Source organism: Pinus tabuliformis, chromosome 3_2, assembly GCF_031772625.1.
Source record: "Pinus tabuliformis cultivar Carrire ecotype Pingquan chromosome 3_2, CPIR1, whole genome shotgun sequence".
Lineage (NCBI taxonomy): Eukaryota > Viridiplantae > Streptophyta > Pinopsida > Pinales > Pinaceae > Pinus > Pinus tabuliformis.
This window is the reverse complement of record NC_142302.1, coordinates 122,607,365-122,629,634: the sequence shown is the minus strand read 5'-3', so window position 1 is coordinate 122,629,634 and position 22,270 is coordinate 122,607,365. Positions and strand designations below refer to the sequence as shown.

General features: G+C 36.3%; 1 pseudogene; it reads right to left on the bottom strand.

The window, feature by feature from the left end:
* Nucleotides 1-183: 183 nt before the first annotated feature.
* On the bottom strand, nt 184-22,012 carry LOC149180121 (rhamnogalacturonan I rhamnosyltransferase 1-like; annotated as a pseudogene).
* Nucleotides 22,013-22,270: the final 258 nt, after the last annotated feature.

Below are 22,270 nucleotides of genomic sequence, written 5' to 3'. Positions count from 1 at the left end.
TAATAAATAATGTAGACAACTGACTGGAAAAATACTAATAATACCTGTGACTCGATTCCTAAGGCTTCTTAACACTAGTTACAAAGGTATGTTCTAAGAGAACTAAATTTGTCACCACTACAACTCGTACCTCTAGGTAATCACTATATCCTCTCTGCTAGATATATGCAAAACAATATAAGATTACCTGCAATTCCCTTCCATAACTTTTTCCATGTTGTCATCATATGTAGGAATAAACACATCACTGGCAAAGACACCATGTAATCCAGTGCAACCATTTCAGATGAATAATTTTCAAATGGCTTTAAATACATAGGACTAAGAAGAGTCTCCTTCCTCACCTGCAGATTTTTGTTGATCAGCATGAGTGCATGACATAAGAAAATCCAACTTCAAAGGAAAATGAGTTGAAGTGAGTGAATTGGTTAACTTACAATATTTGGATAAGTTGAATAGAGGGCAGGAATCCTTCTTTCCCCCCCATAGATTTCTTCAGCAGCAATACATATATGAATATTTCTATCAAAATCAAAAGCTTTCAGCACTAATGGAGTCTCCTCTGGTGTTATACGACACAGTCCATCCTTCCTCTTCATTTAAGAAATTATGATCTCCTTCCACCAAGGGTAGGCATCCCTGTGAAAGAAATACAACAAGATAATAGGATCAAAATTGTTAACAATAAATATTTTGACTTGACCAGGAAAATATTATGATTTCCAAACATGTAATATACCTAAGTCTGGTGAGTTCCTCAACTTATTCATCAGTACATTGAAGAGTGAAACCAGAAAAAACCAATATATCCATTTCATAAAAAAGATGAAGAGCCACAAAAGGACCATGCTATTGCAATATTAAAAAAAAAAATTGACCCAATTCATCAATTTTTGAAGTGAAAAGCAGAGTGTTGTAATTCACATGACAACATAGCTTTTAAACCTCAAGTGGCAGGCTATTATTTGCCAGATGTGCATATGTCTTATTCAAATGAAAAACTTTGTGCTTTCTTATAAGGGGAAGGATTTGTATCATGGTAGGAAACTTTGTTAGTATCCTTCTATGCAAAGCCCAAAGTATTACAGGATAGTCTTTGATACTCAACCTGATGCAGGTAAGAGGACATGTTTGACCATCTCATAGGAGGCATGGTGAAGACTACCCCATCTTCTGTCTTTGCCTCCCATCTTCTGTCTTTGCCTTCAACTTTGAAGGAAGCTTCTTTACTATCTGAAAATTGCCTCTGAGAGATGTGATAAATTGATCCACATCAAAAATGTCTTCAAATTCACTATTCACATAAAATTAAAGATTAATTTGGCAAAAGGAAACATGAAGGATAAACCACCCCCACAAGTAATTAATGCCATGCAATACTCAATGTTGAATTCAATTGATAAAACATACTGAAGCTCTGTTAACAAAAAGGAGGAATACTAAAGTTAAACACCTGGGATCTGCCCAAAATGAAGCCTTGTCGAGCTTTGGGACAACCACAGTCATATTGAGATAATTGTAACCCTGTCACATATCTAACACGAGAAAAAGATTGACCTTGATCAAAGGATAATATATTACAAAACAGTCACAAAAGAAAATGTAGCAAACATAGTGACAACCTAAAGTAAATAATTATAGTTTGGAGAACCATAATCAAGGCCCTAGCTAAAGGAAAATCGTGCATAATTCTAAAAGGTGGAGATAAACCAGCTTGCATATTGCAGCTCACATCTGATCCAGGCCTCCATTGCAAGAGACCATTAGGTATCCATTACTTTTATATAGTCCTACCAACAATTTTCATACACAAGAATTTCAGTATAATATTCAAGATTTTCTCAAATAAATACCAAAAGAGGGAAAAACTAAAATTAACTTAGAGAAGAGAATGTTTTGCTTTCCACACTGATGGCCAGAGAAATTTGTCCTTACAAGAAATAATGGAGTAATTACTCTGAAAATATTTGATTTCATTTGAATTTAAAGGTACAAACCATATGATGCCTAAAAAAAATTCAAGTTTACTCACAGTCTGGGTCAGCAACTATTACATCATCTGGAAAACCATCATATTGCAATTAGCTTATCTAAAATCTTGAGAGTTCTTTGTGCTAGAAAGAAACAACGAAGTTATTCATTACTCTAACTAGCATTGTTCACCTCGTATGGCATAAAACACTGATTTGTTTTCAGTTTCAAAAAGCTCAGTTACATAACCTAAGCACCATTCAAGTAATTTTTTCATAATTTACTAATTGTGGTTTACTTATGCGGAGGATGGTGTTCTAATAAGTTTCATTTTTTTCAGAGCTCATTGCTATCATTGGAATACTATGAGTTCATGTTAAAAGTTTAACTTTCCAAGGCAGCATCTCTAAACCTGCTCATCTAGAAGTAGCTAATAGTTAGGAATTCCATACACATAATGGAGTTTCTATTTGTCTATTTTGATATCATGCCTCCTACAAGTGCACTTAACAGTGAAAACCTGCAAATATAATCTATGTTATTCTTGGTGCCATTAAAGCAATGCAAGATTATGAATCTTGATAATCGACAATAATAAAGTGGATGACATCAATATGAAACTAAACGAGCTAGGAAAAAAAGAATGGATTTTTACTTCTCATCTATAGAGGGATTTTAAAATTTCAAACTTAATTAGGTATGTGGTGGACAAAAAAGCACATATATGAAGGGAAAGAAAACGTCCATCAGTTATAACTTCCTTTGAGGTACAGGCTCAGCAAAACCAAAATACCTCACAAGCATTAGATCTCCTTGAAGGTAGTGATTGAATTGCAGCTTCTAGTACAACTAACTTGTTGCAACTTCACTCTAGTCACTAGCCATGCCTTTGCTTCTCATTCCTTTCTCTTAAGATAAGGACTCATGGCATGAAGGCAATAGCTGGAAGAAATTCTGGTAAGTTTAAATGCCTAGTAAGAACTAAACTAAGATTACAGATAGACACCAAGAGGGTGTCGGTACACTTAGGTAAGTTATAAATTTACCTTCTAACTCAAGTAACCATGATCCAATTGCTTAATTTGTTCCCCTATGGGAAAAATGTTTCCAGCAAACTTCCAAACTAGCCATCCCTATGGGCCTGGTTCCAAATATCCCTAAACCAAACATCACTATTGGGTTTCTACTGGTAGGATTGGATGCTTGTGGACACGAGCCAATGCAACTTCATATAGTGTGTCCTCTGACATATAAATGGTGGAGATAGACTTGATTTCTTATTCAGTGCTATAGGCATCTCACTCTGCCTTTAGTCACGACACACCACTTTGCTCCAGAGAACCAGATAGAATGGCAGCTAGTATTATTTAGGTGCAATGTTATTGTACTATATTTTTGTTATCTGTTAGACTATATCTAGAAATATTTTGTAGATGAAGATATCAAATGTATTTTCTCATAGAATATCTCTACAAGCTCCCCACATAGAGTATTTAAACAATAATGCACAAAGAAATAAAATAATTTCCAGTCATGATTTTTTTCCTTCATAAAGATCAAGGAACTTATGCTCTGTGATAATTGTTGTCTTCATAGGATCACGTTTTCAATGTTTGTGTGTAAGGAGGAGGCCACTCTGGCTTTGTGGCTCTAAGTTTCACATAGGCTTATTTGGAGTGGAAGTCATTTGGTCACTAGGTTAGAGAACTCTCGCCTAATAATGTGTGTGGAGAAGACATGTGATCACTTTGTGTGGAGATCATTTTTATGTGAGGTCAGGCTTGGTGTGGAACTGCCACTGTTAAGGTTGTCAGTCATGGCATTTGAGAGGTCACATTATAGTCACAATGGAGGATACCCACAGTAAGGGTCACATTTTCATAATGGCCACAATTAGCCATTACTCTAAGTAGCATTGTTCACTTAGTATGGCATAAATCACTAATTTGATTTCAGTTTCAAAAAGCTTAGTTACATAACCTAAGCACCATTCAAGTAATTTGTTCATAATTTAATAATTGTGGTTTACTGATGGGGAGGATGGTGTTCTAATCAGTTTCATTGTTTTCAGAGCTCATTTCTATCATTGGAAGACTATAATTTCATGTTAAAAGTTTAACTTTCCAAGGCAGCATCTCTAAACCTTCTCATCTAGAAGTAGCTAATAGTTAGGAATTCCATAAACATAATGGAGTTTCTATTTGTCTATTGTGATATCATACCTCCTACAAGTGCACTTAACAATAAAATCCTACAAATATAATCTATGTTACTCTTGGTGCCATTAAAGCAATGCAAGATTATGAATCTTGATAATCGACGATAGTAAAGTGGATGACATCAATCCGAAACTAAACGAGCTAGAAAAAACAAGAATGGATCTTCACTTCTCATCTATAGAGGTCTTTTCAAATTTCAAACTTAATTAGGTATGTGGTGGACAAAAAAGCAACTATATGAAGGGAAATAAAACTTCCATCAATTATAACTTCCTTTGAGGTACAGGCTTAGCAAAACCAAAATACCTCACAAGCATTAGATCTCCTTGAAGGTAGTGATTCAATTGCACCTTCTAGTGCAACTAACTTGTTGCAACTTCACTCTAGTCACTAGCCATGCCTTTGCTTCTCATTCCTTTCTCTTAAGATAAGGACTCATGGCATGAAGGCAATAGCTGGAAGAAATTCTCGTAAGGTTAAATTCCTAATAAGAACTAAACTAAGATTATAGATAGACACCAAAAGGGTGTTGGTACACTCAGGTAAGTTATAAAGTTACCTTCTAACTAAAGTAACCATGATTCAATTGCTTAAGTTGTTCCCATATGGGCATAATTGTTCTAGCAAACTTCCACGCTAGCCATCCCTATGGGCCTGGTTCCAAATATCCCTAAACCAAACATCACTATCAGGTTTCTACTGGTAGGACTGGATGCTTGTGGACATAAGCCAATGCAACTTCATATAGTACGTCCTTTGACATATAAATGGTGGAGATAGACTTGATTTCTTATTCAGTTCTACATGCATCTCACTTTTCCTTTAGTCACGACACACCAGTTTGCTCCAGAGAACCAGATAGAATGGAAGCTAGTATTATTTAACTGCAATGTTATTGTACTATATTTTTGTTATCCATTAAACTGTATCTAGAATTAGTTTGTATATGGACATATCAAATCTATTTTCTCATAGAATATCTCTACAAGCTCCCCACATATATTATTCAAACAATAATGCACAAAGAAATAAAAATAATTTCCAATCATGATTTTTTTTCCTTCATAAAGATCAGGGCACATATGCCCTGTGATAATTGTTGTATGCACAAGATCACATTCTCAATGTTTGTGTGGAAGGAGGAGGCCACTCTAGCTTCGTGGCTCTAAGTTTCACATAGGATGAGTTGGAATGGAAGTCATTTGGTCTTTGGCCCTCCAAAATATTGAAACTGCCTGCCACGTGACCTTGTACCTCCATGTCATGCTGACATAATCTTCCCTATCAAATTCTTAGAACCAACTATCTGCTGTCAAGTGTCTAGTTTTGAGGAGAGAGAAAGGATCCTTGGGGTCTTTGGTTTTGCATTGATTTTCGTTGTACTTGCATGAACAAGTGCCAGTCTTTATCAGAAGCCCTCAAGAATGGAAGTTTTAAAAAAATGAATTAAGATTGGAGTTACAATAACCTCCGCTTCCGATGGGCTCATAACTCTCGAAGCTTGGCCCTTATCTTTGTTCCCTTGGTTCTCTTGATTTTTCATGACCAACAAAAAATATATATCAAAGCCATCTTCATTGGAACTTTTTCCTAAAATGTTTTGATGCTTTCAACCTTTGATATTCCTTCTTAGAACTTACAGGCTCTGCCTAACTCTGCGCCCTTGGTGCTTTTAGTTCTTTGTGACCAAGTTACAAAAAATACTGAAGCCCCTCTCAATGGGAACTTTTAGAAAAGAGATTTAAAAGGGTTTTGATGCCAACGACCTCCAATAAAACGTCCTCCAATATGCCTTCCTTCCAGTCTTCCCAAGGATGGGCTCTGATGTGATCAGATCCCTAATTTTAGCACTCCTCTTTAAATATGGGCTTAACTTTTGGATTTGAAACTTAGGCTTTTGGCTTTGGCATCCTCCTCATGCTTTCGGCCTCTGATATTTTCTCTCCTCTTTGGCCTTTTTGCACTTCTACTCCACTTTTTTCCCACCATTTGATATAATTGCAGAAAATATGTGATAGGTGACAACACGACCATTATGTTTTAATGCAGATTATTATATATACAATGATGCCTCATAAAAATGATGAAAATCCCAGATCATACGAGCCACAACAAAATAGCATCAAATTATTAACCCACTATAAAGTGAGTTTCTTCCAAATCATATCGAATTACAAAATTACCCTTGATCTAATATTTTCCACATATGAGTTGAATAAGGTGTGCGAGTTGAAGAAGCAATCGTAATTTTAGTATCAAACGAACCAATGAGCCACTATTAAGTCATTTTATGCACAAAGAAGCGATATCATAATTATAGATCTAGGCCATATGATACCAATTACCAGTGGAAAGTCTTCAAATTACAAAAAAGTGTGATGTATTTGTAATGCTAAAAAGCATTACCTCTGAGCCACAGAGTGTGAAATATCGCAGAGTATACAAGCCTCTATTAATGCAAAGTCAAAGTTATTACTGAGTGATATCTTGGCCACTTAGACATGGTGCCACCACTTTTATAGAGAATGCTAGGGTTTCAGCATAATTCATGTCACTGTAATAATTTAATTCTTTATCTCCAACCTCCTTTCTTTAATCCTGACTCTGATACCATTTTGGAAATCAAGAGGTTTCTTCATCTTATTATTAGATTTCAAGTTCATGATAATTAGTTATGAGTCTGTTAGCATTTTTATTATTATGTTTTCTTTCTTCATCAAGAAATTATCATAAAACATGAATACCATAGAAGACAATAGAACGCAAGATATATGCTCCAAGCCAGGGAGAAACCCCTGCAAGTGGGAAACCTAGAAAATTCTCATTATAGATTCATATCAAATGAGATATCCAAGACTAATAACCACATAAAATTTCCATCTCTAGATGCCAAGTCAATTATTTCTTCTTTCCAGCAGATCCATCAACAAGAGGGCCAACAAGAGGAGAAGTACCAAGGAAAATATTCCCCAAACACTAGCTCAAGAAGAACTTCTTTCTTTCGAACTTCGGCCCTCCACTTCTTCTTTATCCTTTTCACAATATTTTAAATTGTAATACATCAAGTGAGTGTCTCCAAATGAGCTCCACATTCCCTTTATTTATATTGTTTAGATGGGGTGCAAATAGACATTTCCATTGGGACAAGGCCAACTTTGCATCTAGGGAGGTTTTTGTCCCTAAATTACAATTAAAATTCCTTTTTATTTTTCTTTTACAATATGTCCAAAATAGGAATTTGACTCTTTGACTCAAAACATAGAAGCATGAATAACATTATTTTCCAGAAAATAAAATAATAATAAATTTTCTTTTTCTTTTGTTTTGTTTTTTACATAAAATACATAATGGTACAAATTATGAAGACCAAAACTAGTTACATTCTCCAACACCCTTTTCAACTTGGAGTTACCATGTGTCATTTTAAAAATAAAGAAACCATATTCTCAAAATAAAAAAACAAAGTCATTGATAGTAGAAAATGAAAAACAAATATATGTATCTGATCTATAAACTTCTATGGATACTCCACTAGACAATTCGTCACAACAGATCTGATAAAATTATACTTAAAAATTTAAAATCTACACTATTACAGTTTTACTTCTCTTTAAATTTATAGATCTGTAGATTACTTTTCAAAGTTTATGCAAGTGCATTAAAATTATGTGTAAAAAAGAGAACAGTAAAATAAAATCTTTCACACACATTTGTCACGAGATATGACCTGGAAAATGCTTTTGGGAGAAAAATTTAGCTAGAAGGTGAGGTCGCTCTACTCCCTTTCTGTAAGTAGAAAATTTCTGTGAGTACAAAGAAGTATGGATTTTAGCCTATGGGCTACTATAATGCACCAATCCTCCCTATGTGCTCTATATCCTATCCATCTCGGCCATTTTTGCTCAGTTATGGAACAAATTCACTCAAAAGAATGAATCCCTTTTCCTCCTAGTGACCTAGTTATGACATAGCTCTATAGCCTATTAATGGTTAGGTTTGACTACCTCAACTCAATAATAAGAGTTACAATATAGACTCTTCTATGGTATTCTGAATCATACATGGCTAGCCCATTTTTCATGAATAATGGGGGATGAATTGGCATCCTATCGAATTATGGCAGTGAAAACAGGACATCAACTTCGGAGTGGCATAGCTTTTGCATACAGAATTTGATTGATGAAATTCTGCACCATTGGAAAGGTCTATGTGTGTAGAATAGGGAAAAAGGGTGCCACACTAAAGTAACAAATATTTTCCTCCAAAAAACATCATTTGATGACTCAAAATGCTCTTGGAAGGTTTCAGACCCTAATTTGCTAAATTGGGTCTCATCGGTAAAAATGGTCCTGAGAGCTGATTCCTCCACTTTTTCCACTCTAAAAGCATTTATATGGATGAAAAAGAATATAATGATCCAATCCATATCATGCCTCCCCATTTTAGGAGGATTTTTTTCCCTAAAAGCTTCCGTTGAATGAGGTGATGAAATTTTTCCTCCACCTTCTCTCGGGTGTACCATTTAGCTTTGCCTAGAAGTTGTCCTTTCAACCCAATCTACCAAAGGTCATGCTTCCCATGTCTTGTAGTTCTGGACCTCTTCTACAAAATTTCATATTCTGTAAACTCTTCCTAAGCATCTGGTGTCGAATCCTCAACAAAAGGTAGGACATGTTCCTCTTCCTGATAAAGTTTTGAAGGCTCATAGAGTTTTAGATTCTCTACATTCAAAATTGAGTAAATCCACATATATGGTGGTAAATTGAGTCGATAGGAATTATCGTGCACCTTTTCCAGTATCTTGAAGGGACCATACCGTAGAACCTTGATTTTATTACTAGGCCCATGTAGCCTCTCCTTGTTCACTTATAGCCATACTTTGTCTCCCACCTTGAAATATTTCTATGTTGTATGTTGATCATGCCTGGCCTTGTATTTCTCCTATGGCTTCTGCAGTGTCTCTTGTACATGTATATGGATCTGCCTAATTTTCTCTATAAATTTTTCAGCCCTCAAGGTGTCTCCTATAATATTGTCCCTCACTTCTCCTTGTTGCCCATATGCAATATCCAAAGGTGAAGGTGACAAATATCCAATACAAGTTTCAAATGGTAAGTTTCCAGTAAAGGTGCGGAATACTCTATTGTAAGAATGTTGTTTATATACCATTTTTCATCCCAAGTCTTCAGATGCTTCTCGTTGTATCCCCTCAGAAGCTGCACCAAAGTATTGTGGAGTAATTTTATCTTCCCATATATCTATGGATGGAATTTTATAAAACTCTTCAAACATGTTCTCACACAATGTAGTTCAAAATGCACTGAGAAATCTTGTGACCTTGTCTAAAATGATGCTCCTTCGTATCCCAAAGTGCACCCTTACCTGTCTAAAGGATAAATTGTTGGCATTATGATACAAGTGTTGTCCTTGATGGCAACTCACACAGATGACAGATCATAGTGCAACAGGTCTGTAGCAAAGAGTTGATGATCCGACTACAGAGAATGAAGAAAGAAGAGTATATACGTAGGTTCACTATATACCAAGTCGCGTACATATGCAGGTTATACGCAGGTTCACTATATACAAAGGCATGTATACATGCGGGATTGCTGATCAAAAGTCGCATATACGTATGCACGCACTTTCATGCATGGAAAAGCGCGTACATGTGGGAAAGCTTATTTTTGGGTCTGTGGTATTTAGACCTATGGTTTTGGTCCTTGGTATTGCGTTTGAAGTATTGAACCTAGGTATTGGGTCCCTAGTATTGGTTCTCAATGGTTTTGGACCATGGTATTGAGTAAGGCCTAAGACTATAAAAGGAGAAGAAGATCATTAGGCAAAGGGATTGAGAAAGTCTTGAATATCTGATGATGTATGAGATCTAGTATGCAGGTTATGGGTTCATGATGCTTTGCTTAATCTGAGCTAAGGAGGAATCTCAGCAGTTGATGGAGAAAAAGATCTAAGGATAGATGGGGATCAAATGGTTTGGAATGAATCATCTCTATATGGTTTGATCATGCTTGTTCTAGATCTGTATACTGATGCATGTAATGTTCTGATCTAGGTATAACTTAAGATTGAAATAGCTGCAAAACATGAATGAATATTTACAAATGTATACACTGGTTGACTTTGATAAAAGTGTGTACATACGCAGGTTAGATACATCTAAGTAGCGTATACAATATGAACTATGATGTTTGAAGTTACAGGTGGTTCTGGTTGTTGATGCAAAGTCTGAGTTCTGGTGACTGTTTACTGGTGTCAGTATTCTGCATATTCAGTTTAGTTGATTGTGAGATCTATAATGGATCAGGATCATAATGACTTATCTTTATGTGATATGATGGACTAGATCTGGTTGCTAACATATGTATTATCCTTGTATATATAATGATCTGGGTATGTCTAAAGTCAGGAAGTGCAGTGAAGTTATCAGTAAGTAATTGTTGACATATACGCTGGTTCACTTTGGTGAAGTTGCGTATACACGCTGGTTTGGCTCTTCCAAGTAGCATATGCATGATTTCTGATGATATAGTTGGTTCTGAATATTGTTGCAGAGTTCTGTGTTCTACTCTGAGTTCTGGTGATTGCAGTTTGTTGACTAGGTTTCAGTAATTCAGTATTAGGTGATTCAGATATTGATGATGCTAGTGTTGATTGATTTTGTGCTTCAATGATATTGATGGGTCTAGTATGAAAATTGGATGAAACTTGGCCTTTTAGATTATGGTGTTGTGCTTCAAGGTTATCCAGTCTGAAAATTTATGAAACATGGTACTTGGAGGATGAAAGAGAAGGTTGTAGCCTTCTGTAGGTTGGCACCTACGTACTAGTACATCAGCTAGTACAAGAGCTAAGGGGGTGGTAGCTCCCTTCCAGTAGCAGCTAGAAAACGAGTGAAGGTTGGAACATTCAGTAGGCTGGCACCTACGTACTAGTACATCGGCTAGTACAAGAGCTAAGGGGGTTGTAGCTCCCTTCCAGGAGAAGCTGGAGAACGAGAGAAGGTTGTAGCCTTCTGCAGGAAGAAGCCTGTGTACTGGTATAAGACTGCACCAGTACAGAAATATTGTAAAAATAAGTTTCTTATTAAAAGAAGATAGAGATGACTTGCAGCATGTGGTTTTCACCCACATTGGGTTTCCATCTTACATCATGGTGTTCATGTGTGCTTCTTGTGTGTGATGATCTGTTCTGTTTTACTGTACCTGTTTACTGTTCATATGGTTAATAAAAGTTTTGATGCACTAACTAAAGATCAACATTTAATGGATTAACTGAATCATAAGTTTACTGGATATACGCTAGTTGCATTAGACATAGTTGCGTGTACACGCAGGTTCCCTTCACTGAAGTAGCGTATATGAATTTGAGTATGGAAATGAAAAAGTGTTTGATTTGATAATACTGATTCCCCCCCCCCCCCCCTCAATATTATTTCCAACAATTGGTATCAGAGCAAGTCCTTTGGTAGAAGCTTGATCGCTTGAAGGAGATCCGTAGATCAATGGGAAAGAAGCTTAAGAAGAAAGCGCCTAAGAAGAAGAAGACATCTCAGAAGAGCTATGACAGTGGGAGAATCGATTGGGGAATATGTGGAAGAAGCACTTCAGATTCAGAATCACTTCAGAATGAAGATGAACAAGCAAAATAACTATCAGGTATGAATTTGTTATCCTCTTGTGATACATTTATCCATCCATTTGAAGATGATGAAAGTGATAGCGAAACAATTGAATTTTTTCTCATGGGTGAGCAAGAAAGATATCAAATAGAGGCAGAATTTAAAAGGCTTACAGACAAAATTAGAGATCAACAAGATCTATTGAACAAAAGGGAATGTGCCTTCAAAGAAGAAGCTACCAAATTAAAAGCTCAACTAGAGGAAGGAAACAAGGTAAGGAATTTATTCAAGGACAAGGAAGATCAATGTCAAAAGTTGCAGGATGAAGTGACATCATTAAGAAATGAAGTCAATGAAAGGAGCACAATAATCAAGAAGCTCAGAGATAGATCCAGTTACTATGAAAGTCTTGAAGCTACGATCCTCTCACTAAAAGAGGATCTTGAAGAATCAAATAAGCAGAATAAAGAACTACTCCAAGCTCTTGAAAAACAAGAAAACGAAGTTCTTGAACTAAGACATCAGTTGGAAGAAGGAAGAAAAACTGAAGAAAACATGAAGAAGCAGTATCATGAAAAGGAGGAGCAACATCAGATTGAGGTAAATATTCTAAAAGATAACTTAGAAGAAAAGGATAAGCTCTTACGATTTCAAGATAGTACTAAGATCTTGGATGATATTCTTAGTAGTCAAAGGTCTCCTGCTATCAAAACTGGCCTTGGTTTTTATGAATCTATTGAAGATGAATCTAGCTCACAAGGAGAGGCAAGGAATTCTAATGATAAATCTAAAATAATCAACAAGTAGATGAGAGGACAACCCCATCAATAGCCAAGGAAAGAAATTCTTCAAAGAAAATCTTTTACTCCTTCGATGAATAATGTTGAATGTTATGTATGTCATAATCTTGGACATGTTGCAGCCAAATGCAGAAGAATAATGGTTCAACACGATCACACAGAAAGACCATCACGTTCCAGGTACTTTAAGGGATATTGCTTTGCTTGCAATATGTTTGGTCATAGAGTTGTTGATTGCTACAGAAGGAATATGAAACATGTGAGATGTTATGCATGTAACAAGCTTGGACATATAGCTAAGGATTGAAGAAACAAAGTATGGGCACCATACCAAAAGGAGAAAACATCATCACACTTGAAGATATGGAAGAAGAAGGAAGTACAGTCAGAAAGATGTGGCACAACACAATATACATACATAACAGACTCAAAGGGAGCTGAAAGTGTAAAACTTCAGTGTCCTAAATCTCATATGCAAGTTTCATAAAGGGAAGTCGCGTATATATGCGAGTTAGTTACTGCACAGTCACGTATATGTTAGTTTGAGGAAAAGCAGTAGGGAAAGGCTCAGAAAAAGGGTCTAATATGATTCAGTCCATTATTTACTCTGTTTGATAATGGTTACAATTTGCTGATGATGTGTGGAAATGTCTAGATACTCATAAGATGTTTAGAAGTGTTTTTGATCCTAACTTGATGATGATGATGTCTTGATACTTCTTGCTGATATATGCATGATCAGATCTGACAGTGAACAGATGGCACAAGTTCAAGGGGAGCATATGCTTTTAATAATGCATTGTTGGCATTATGATGATGCATATATGGTGTTTACATGGTGATCTTCATAAGGATAAGGAGAAGTACAAAGCTTGAATACATATCTTCATTACTTGATGATGAGTCACTCATATGCTGTTGTCGTCATATGCATAAAGATCATATAATAGAGTTATGATGCAGGATTCCTATAGTTCTTGGCGCTCATGTGGATGAGGATTGTTGCTGTTGATGATATCAAGAAGTCTTGACAAATGATCTTGAGCTCAAGATACATAGTGTTGGATACATGAATGATTACTCAAAGTTGCATTGTTGGAGACATGATGATGATGATTTCTTGCCTATATGATGATAGGTTGATACTTACATATGTTGATTGATGCAGATGTTCCCAAGTGATGATACTTGGATCATGCAAATCTTGATGTTGATGAGATGGCTATGGTGTTTTTCACATATGATATAATGTGAATGACTCTATATGACATATGTAGAATTCTGTTCAAAGGGATGAATTGATGCAGACATACCTTGTTATAGGTTGATGACTTATACACTAATGAACATATACAGGTTGCTGGTCTAGATGCTGTTGTCAGATGCTTATGGAGCAGATCATACATTATGTACGATAGTTTCTGATGACTATCATGGTCTTATTTAGATGTTCGGTCTCTGTTATAAATGTCATGTAAAGGTCATATCAAGACTCTTGATGTAATAGTTTGTCTCTATCTATTTTAGTCATTTGATGAATCCCTTTTGTAATTTGTAACCCCACTATGCATGGGAAGGATGATGTAATATTTCAGTTATGTTTAAACATTTGATATCTGGTGTATCCCCACTTGGTTGGGATGATGAGTCAATATTGATATATCCCCGCTTGGTTGGAGATGGATGTATGTATGAGTCTTTGGTGATAGGAAGTTCGCTTATGATGTATAGAGTCATGTTCTTTCTTATAGAACATCTTTTTGGAGACCTTGTTTATAGTCAGGGGGAGCATGAACAACACACTTTAGCAGAGCAGAGATTTCAACATGTACTTAGAGGGAGCATGGATAGATTGGTACACCTTGGCATAAACAAAGGGGTAGCACATTCAAAGATTTCAGCAGGTACTCAAGGGGAGTATGGACAGCAGAATGTTTATCAAGGAAAGAGAATATCTTGGTCCACCCTTTGTCCTTGATGTCAAAGGGGGAGAGTGATTTGGTGTTGTTGCCATCAAGTCCAAAGGGGGAGATTGTTGGCATTATGATGCATGCGTTGTACTTGATGGCAACCCACTCGTAGAAGAACAACTCACTTATATATAACTAGATGAATCTACAAAAGAGATATCAGATGTGATAGAATACATGGGATGCAAGACAGCTCAAAGGAATCAGATGACAGTTCTCAGTACGACAAGTTAGCTTTGCCATCAAGTCCAAAGGGGGAGATTGTTGGCATTATGATACAAGTGTTGTCCTTGATGGCAACTCACACAGATGACAGATCATAGTGCAGCAGGTCTGTAGCAAAGAGTTGAGGATCAGACTACAAAGAATGAAGAAAGAAGAGTATATACGCAGGTTCACTATATACCAAATCGCGTACAGATGCAGGTTATACACATGTTCACTATATACAAAGGTGTGTATACACGCGGGATTGCTGATCAAAAGTCACGTATGTGTATGCACGCACTTTCATGCACAGAAAAGTGCATACATGTGGGAAAGCTTATTTTTGGGTCTGTGGTATTTAGACCTATGTTTTTGGTCCTTGGTATTGCGTTCGAAGTATTGAACCCAGGTATTGGGTCCCTAGTATTGGTTCTCAATGGTTTTGGACCATGGTATTGAGTAAGGCTTAAGACTATAAAAGGAGAAGAAGATCATTAGGCAAAGGGATTGAGAAAGTCTTGAATATCTGATGATGTATGAGATCTAGTATGCAGGTTATGGGTTCATGATGCTTTGCTTAATCTGAGCTAAGGAGGAATCTCAACAGTTGATGGAGAACAAGATCTAAGGATAGATTGGGATCAAATGGTTTGGAATGAATCATCTATATATGGTTTGATCATGCTTGTTCTAGATCTGTATACTGACGCATGTAATATTCTGATCTGGATATAACTTAAGATTGAAATAGATGCAAAACATGAATGAATATTTACAGATGTATACGCTGGTTGACTTTGATAAAAGCGCGTACATACGTAGGTTAGATACATCTAAGTAGCATATACAATATGAACTATGATGTTTGAAGTTACAGGTGGTTCTGGTTGTTGATGCAAAGTCTGAGTTCTGGTGATTGTTTACTGGTGTCAGTATTCTACATATTCAGTTTGGTTGAAATTGATATCTATAATGGATCAGGATCATAATGACTTATCTTTATGTGATCTGATGGACTAGATCTGGTTGCTAACATATGTATTATCCTTGTATATGTAATAATCTGGGTATGTCTGAAGTCAGGAAGTGCAGCGAAGTTATCAGTAAGTAATTGTTGACATATACGCTGGTTCACTTTGGTGAAGTTGCGTATACACGCTGGTTCGGCTCTTCCAAGTAGCGTATGCATGATTTCTGATGATACAGTTGGTTTTGAATATTGTTGCAGAGTTCTATGTTATGCTCTGAGTTCTGGTGATTGCAGTTTGTTGACTGGGTTTCAGTAATTCAGTATTGGGTGATTCAGAGATTGATGATGCTAGTGTTGATTGATTTTGTGCTTCAATGATATTGATGGGTCCAGTATGAAAATTGGATGAAATGTGGCCTTTTAGATTATGGTGTTGTTCTTCAAGAGTATCTAGTCTGAAAATTTATGAAACATGGTACTTGGAGGATGAAAGAGAAGGTTGTAGCCTTCTGTAGGTTGGCACCTATGTACTAGTACATCAGCTAGTACAAGAGCTAAGGGGGTGGTAGCTCCCTTCTAGTAGTAGCTGGAAAACGAGTGAAGGTTGGAGCATTCAGTAGGCTGGCACCTACGTACTAGTACATCGGCTAGTACAAGAGCTAAGGGGGTTGTAGCTCCCTTCCAGGAGAAGCTGGAGAACGAGAGAAGGTTGTAACCTTCTGCAGGAAGAATCCTGTGTACTGGTATAAGACAACACCAATACATAAATATTGTAAAAAGAAGTTTCTTATTTAAAGAAGATAGAGATGACTTGCAGCAAGTGGTTTTCACCCACATTGGGTTTCCACCTTACATCATGGTGTTCATGTGTGCTTCTTGTGTGTGATGATCTGTTCTATTTTACTACACCTGTTTACTATTCATATGGTTAATAAAAGTTCTGATGCACTAACTAAAGATCAACATTTAATGGATTAACTGAATCATAAGTTTACTGGATATACGCTAGTTGCATTAGACATAGTTGCGTGTACATGCAGGTTCCCTTCACTGAAGTAGCGTATATGAATCTGAGTATGGAAATGGAAAAGTGTTTGATTTGATAATACTGTTCACCCCCCCCCCCCTCTCAGTATTATTTCCAACATAAATTCAATGTTTCTTACCCAATGATGGTCAGTATATAGGGCATAATAACAAACATATTCTAAACCTGTCAACTACCATTAATAGGTAGCTATATCCCTTCCTGGTTGTTGGTAAACTCCCCACAAAGTCCATGGAAATTTCCTCCCAAGGACAAGTTGGTACAGGTAAGGGATGATATAAATATTGTTTCCTATTGCTAGGCATGTTGGTACAACAAGCATGCATCCTCTTATGAACCTAACTAATTTATCTTGCATCTTGGGCCAATAAATATACCTCTACAACTTCTCCACTTTCTTTCCTACATGAAATCACCCTGAGCCTCTCTAACCAACTGCAATCATTCACCTTAAGGAACACTGTTTATCCTTGAGATTGGTAAAACCAAGTTGGAGAAACAAGTTAAGGAACTTACATGGAATTTGTAGTTGGAGAAGTAGTTAGAAAGCATATGGAATAGATAAATTCACTCTAGTGGTTGTTGTGCATTCCACAAAGCTCAATATTCTCACAAGGGAGAATGAGAAATTGAAGGATTTGGTAAATTCAGTAAAAAAAAAACTAGATTAGACTGAGAAAAAATATGTTGAATCTGAAAAGTTGGGTGAAGAAATAATGAAAAAGGCAAAGGATGTAGAGATAAACGTTGAGAAACTAATGGGATATTTATAAATACTTTGTCTATAGACTAATGGGTTCCTTCATCAATAAAATTTGGTCAAGTCCCCTATAAATACTTTCTTAGAAAGCTTCATAACTATAGTTACTCAGACTATGGACTTTGGAGAATGGCCACCATGATCCTAATGAAGTTACTACCATAAAATATATACCAAGTGATGTGCCTGCGATCAAGGCGTATGTTCAAATAGAAAATAAGCCACCAAAAACCTTTGCATGATAGATATGAAAAAATAGACACACTTATCAAGTATGTCTCACAAGATATGGGCTTCAACCAAGGAAGGTATGTTGTTGCATGCATTATATACAAATCACTTTTTCATTGGTATAGTTAGCACCCAATACTACTAATTGAAATTATGCATAAAAAGGAGAGTGATTATGAGATTCAAGGTTCAAATAGCATGAATAAGATATAATAACCCTTATAGGAGCCATTTTTATGCAAAATAAATTCATGGTGGCACAATCCTTTGGAGATACTTGAACCAAAGGTGATGGTTAGTCCACCACTTTCTATAGGAGGAATGTTGGACTCTTTAACTGAAAACATGGGGATAATGGACATTGTATTGAGGGCTAAGCCTATAGAATCACCTTTTGAAAATACTAAAAATGTCAGTATAGGAACTACACCATCAAATATTCTTGGTAGTCAATGGTAGCTCAAGAATAGTTGATAAATATTCTCGAAGGAACCTCATCAACAATTTCTAGTACTCCTCTGGGCCTTGGTGTCGTTATGCTTCCGCTAAGAGACTGAATGGAGTTTCAATGGACATACCTCATTCTGATCTAAAAGAGGAAGTGTTGTATCTACTCATTCAAATGTTTTAAGCCTTATCTTCAGGAAGGATTGAAAAATCTTCTTATAATTGTGATCCCACTACAAGTATTTTTTATTTTTTTGCCAAAATTGTGAGCATGGTGATCACCAAGACTGCACCTTTCGTAAAATATTGATTTATATTGGAGAAAACATTTTATATTATAAGTATTATCTGGTACTTTTCAATCAATTTGCCAATTATTTAGTCAATGAATAGAAGGAAATGGGCTATTATTAAAAAAAATCTACGATAACTAAGACTAAACATTGCCAACTATTAAACATTGTACACTGAGAACACAGGAGAAGTAGATGCAGGTGGAGTTATTTCTTGTCATTTATGTCAAAGGGGGAGAAAATAACTAGAGTAAAATACGCCATCAGTTGAGGGGGAGTTACCATTAGATGTCGGGGATGTTTTACTCATGTTGTTGCCATAAATGCCAAAGGGGGAGATTCTTTAGATGTTGTCATTGATGGAAAAGCAAGGATCAACTATGGTTGGCAATATCTTGGCTCATGAGTACTGAATGATATGAATTACTCATTTCCAGAAGGATGAAGCACATGTGCATCGACTCTTCCAACTGTACTAACGTAACAACCCTTTTCTTGTTGGGTAAAGAAGCAAGCTTTGTGACTTTATCCTTGGAAAAAGGTTTAATATACTTAAAATCCAATTTAAACTTGAGAGGTACGCAAGAACATTTCAAAAATACAACTGTAAAACGTCGTAATTGAAAGGAATAATTTCACAAATCATGGCTTGAACTATTCATTTGTCATTAATGGTCGACTAGCTAAGGAAACTTATATTTCAAATGTAGTGTATATTTCCTATAAGACATTGCAATTAAAATAAAATACAATTGAGGATTTGTTACATGTTTGTTGGATGCAAAAAAGTAATTAAACTCGACAATAGAAAACAATGCAATAACAATTGGCATTTGAGTTTGAATATGCTAATCACCTACATGACTTGTGAGCTATATCCACGAAAATTAACCTATTAAATCTGTAATTAAATTATTGAGAAAGTTGGCTTATGCATAGGTCATCTACAATAATGATAACACATTGTCCCTTCACCAATAGACATGGAATTTTATTTTATGTGATTGACCAATATAAATGGAAGGCATTTCAACCTCATTCGTGTTGGGTTGTGTTATATTATTTCCATGATTAACCGGGGATAGCGGGGGGTGGCAGCCCACCTGTCGGGGGGTTTGAGGGGGGCAGTAGCCCCCTCTATGGGGTCCGAGGCAGCGCCCCGGGGTGTTTTTTTTGGACCCTATATTACGTGGGCAGACCTACTTATGGTTTTGTGCATGGATTCCACACATGGTTTTGGGCACGATGGTTTTCGGTACATGGTCTTTTATAGATCCAGTCAAGGGAACTACAGTTATGTTCTAATCCATGGTTAATGGGTTCGGGTTTATGGATGCTTCGGCATGTATATATATGTATTGTAACATTGAAAGGAACATAATGAAAAATCAATTTGGTAGTCCTAGTTTTGGGATCTAGGGGAAAATATCTGTGTATATTTGTTTTATGCGTTATGCTATCACTGTTGTTTATTTTCTGTTTTTTAGAATTCGTATACAAGTAATTTCTGTATGGGGTTGAAACCTACAATTTGGAAATCAACTCGACCAAGCTATTAGAGGAAGAATTCAGCCTTGAGGGTGAAGATTGAAAAGGTTCATATCTCATGAACCTATGAGTATATTAAAGAAGTAAAATTGTTGTTCTTGGTTATGTTCTAGATTAAAGGTTAGTAGTAAGTTTTCTAATAAGATTAGGGACATCTTCGAAGTTATCATTTGTTTCAAATTCGAAATCGTTTTTAGAAAAATGCTCAACCTTTTGTAGAACGGAACTTAGGTTCCTCCTAGAGTAATTTTTGCCACCTTTACTAGTAAAAAACATTGCCCTATGAAGAATTCAAGAACTCAACCCCTTTTAAATAGTTTGAACCTATGAAAAATGGCATACCTCGCCCTTATTAAGGAGAGTAATTTTTTCTCAAATTTGGTCTAGAATAAAGAACATAACCTTGTCTTGTGAATGATAATCATAGAAGATAAGACTGAAGAAGTAGTCTTGAAAATATTTGAAGTGTTTTTTAGCAGTCCTGTAGTCACCTTTTTTAGGAGACATAGGGCTGGTCTGGAATCATTTTTTTGAAACATTTTTGAGGAATCCTAAATATTTCTTGGCATAAGGTTTTGAAGTGTTTTTAGAGCAGTTTTTGGAGAACGTGTTGAGTAGCCTGAGAATATTTCCTTCAAGCAAAGTTTGAACTAACACTTGAAGCAGAGTATGAATTGTTTAGAGAATACTTGAAGCACATTTAGGACTAGACGCTGAAGCAACCCTTACAATGACCTTTAAAGCATTCTTGAAGCCTTTTGAAGCATAATTTGAGTTAAAAATGTAGTGTTGTTGAGGTCTCTTGAAGCATTTGTTTATGAGTAGACCTAGAGATATCTTCATATAACATACTTTGAAGAATTATTTGAAGGGTCTCATGTAGACCTGTTGTCGTTTATACAACACCCTCCAAAATTTTGGTCTGCACCAAATTTCGGAGCCTACCTTGGTCTTGCATATTGTCATCGGAAACATTGAAATCCATTATATGTGTTTTCTCTAAGTGTTTTGGTCACTTTTGCAAGAAAGGAAAAATGTCCTCTTTTCGCATGTTAAGTGTCACATATTGTATAGGAGATTTTTTTAGTGGTTTAAAGGAGTTACCCTTGTGAAAATGAGTTGATCTTACCGTGTAAACATCCGTCGCACTCATTTCAAAAGTTGTAAGCATTATCACACAAGTGTCATCACGGTCGTCCAAAAATTTATCTTTAGTGTCGCACTTGTTGTGAGTTGTCATAAAGTTGTCACACTGAGGGAAGTATGGTTTTCATGTGTCTTGTATGATCTATTTTGTTTTGTTGTCAAGTATTCTAAGTATGTGATCACAGTCGAGTCTTATCATTATTCACATCAACTTCACAAATCCCACACTTAGTCAAATTACAAAGGAGCTTTGACCAAGAAACTTAGCCTCAATTGTCCCTCTTGAAATACGCATTGCATAGTCTCATCCCTCTAGCTGCAAACCTACCTCTTTAAACCATGAAAATCGCAGTTCCTACCTCCCAAGACTGCACACTACACATTTTTAGTGCTCAATCCCAGACCTTGGCCTCCAAACTACACAACTCATCCCTCAAGCCTAACCTCAACTACAGATTGCACAATATTTGACCTCAATCCCAACCCTTGAGCTCCTAATTTACACAATTTTATAAGCACCCTTCCTGATCTACCTTCCAGAAATGGGAAGTAGGTATAAATAGTGCTAAACCCTTAAGCCTGGCTAACTAACCTCCAAAACTATGCAATCTACTTTGTCAACCCAGCCTAAACTGTACATTGCATAGTCATAAGGCTCAAGCTTCACCCCTGACTGCCTAATTTGCGAAATTACGTAGTCACTGAGCCTCTCCCTCATACTGCCACCTGGTTCCAACTCAATCAATAGATCAACATGCAACATATTAGACTGATTTCATCTTGTCATGAGTGAATTGTAGATGCAGGTACTTTATCATACCATGACAGGATGATGAAGAAGGAGATGGAGAAGGGAAACATGTTGGAATACATGTTTGTAGCTAATTATGTAAGCCAATCAATTAAGAGAAACAAAAAGGACACCAATTTGTGACCACAACTCAAGACCTAATATCATTGAAGAATCCTTACCTCTAAGCCATATGGAGGTGGAAAAAATAACATTCCCAATCAGAAACAT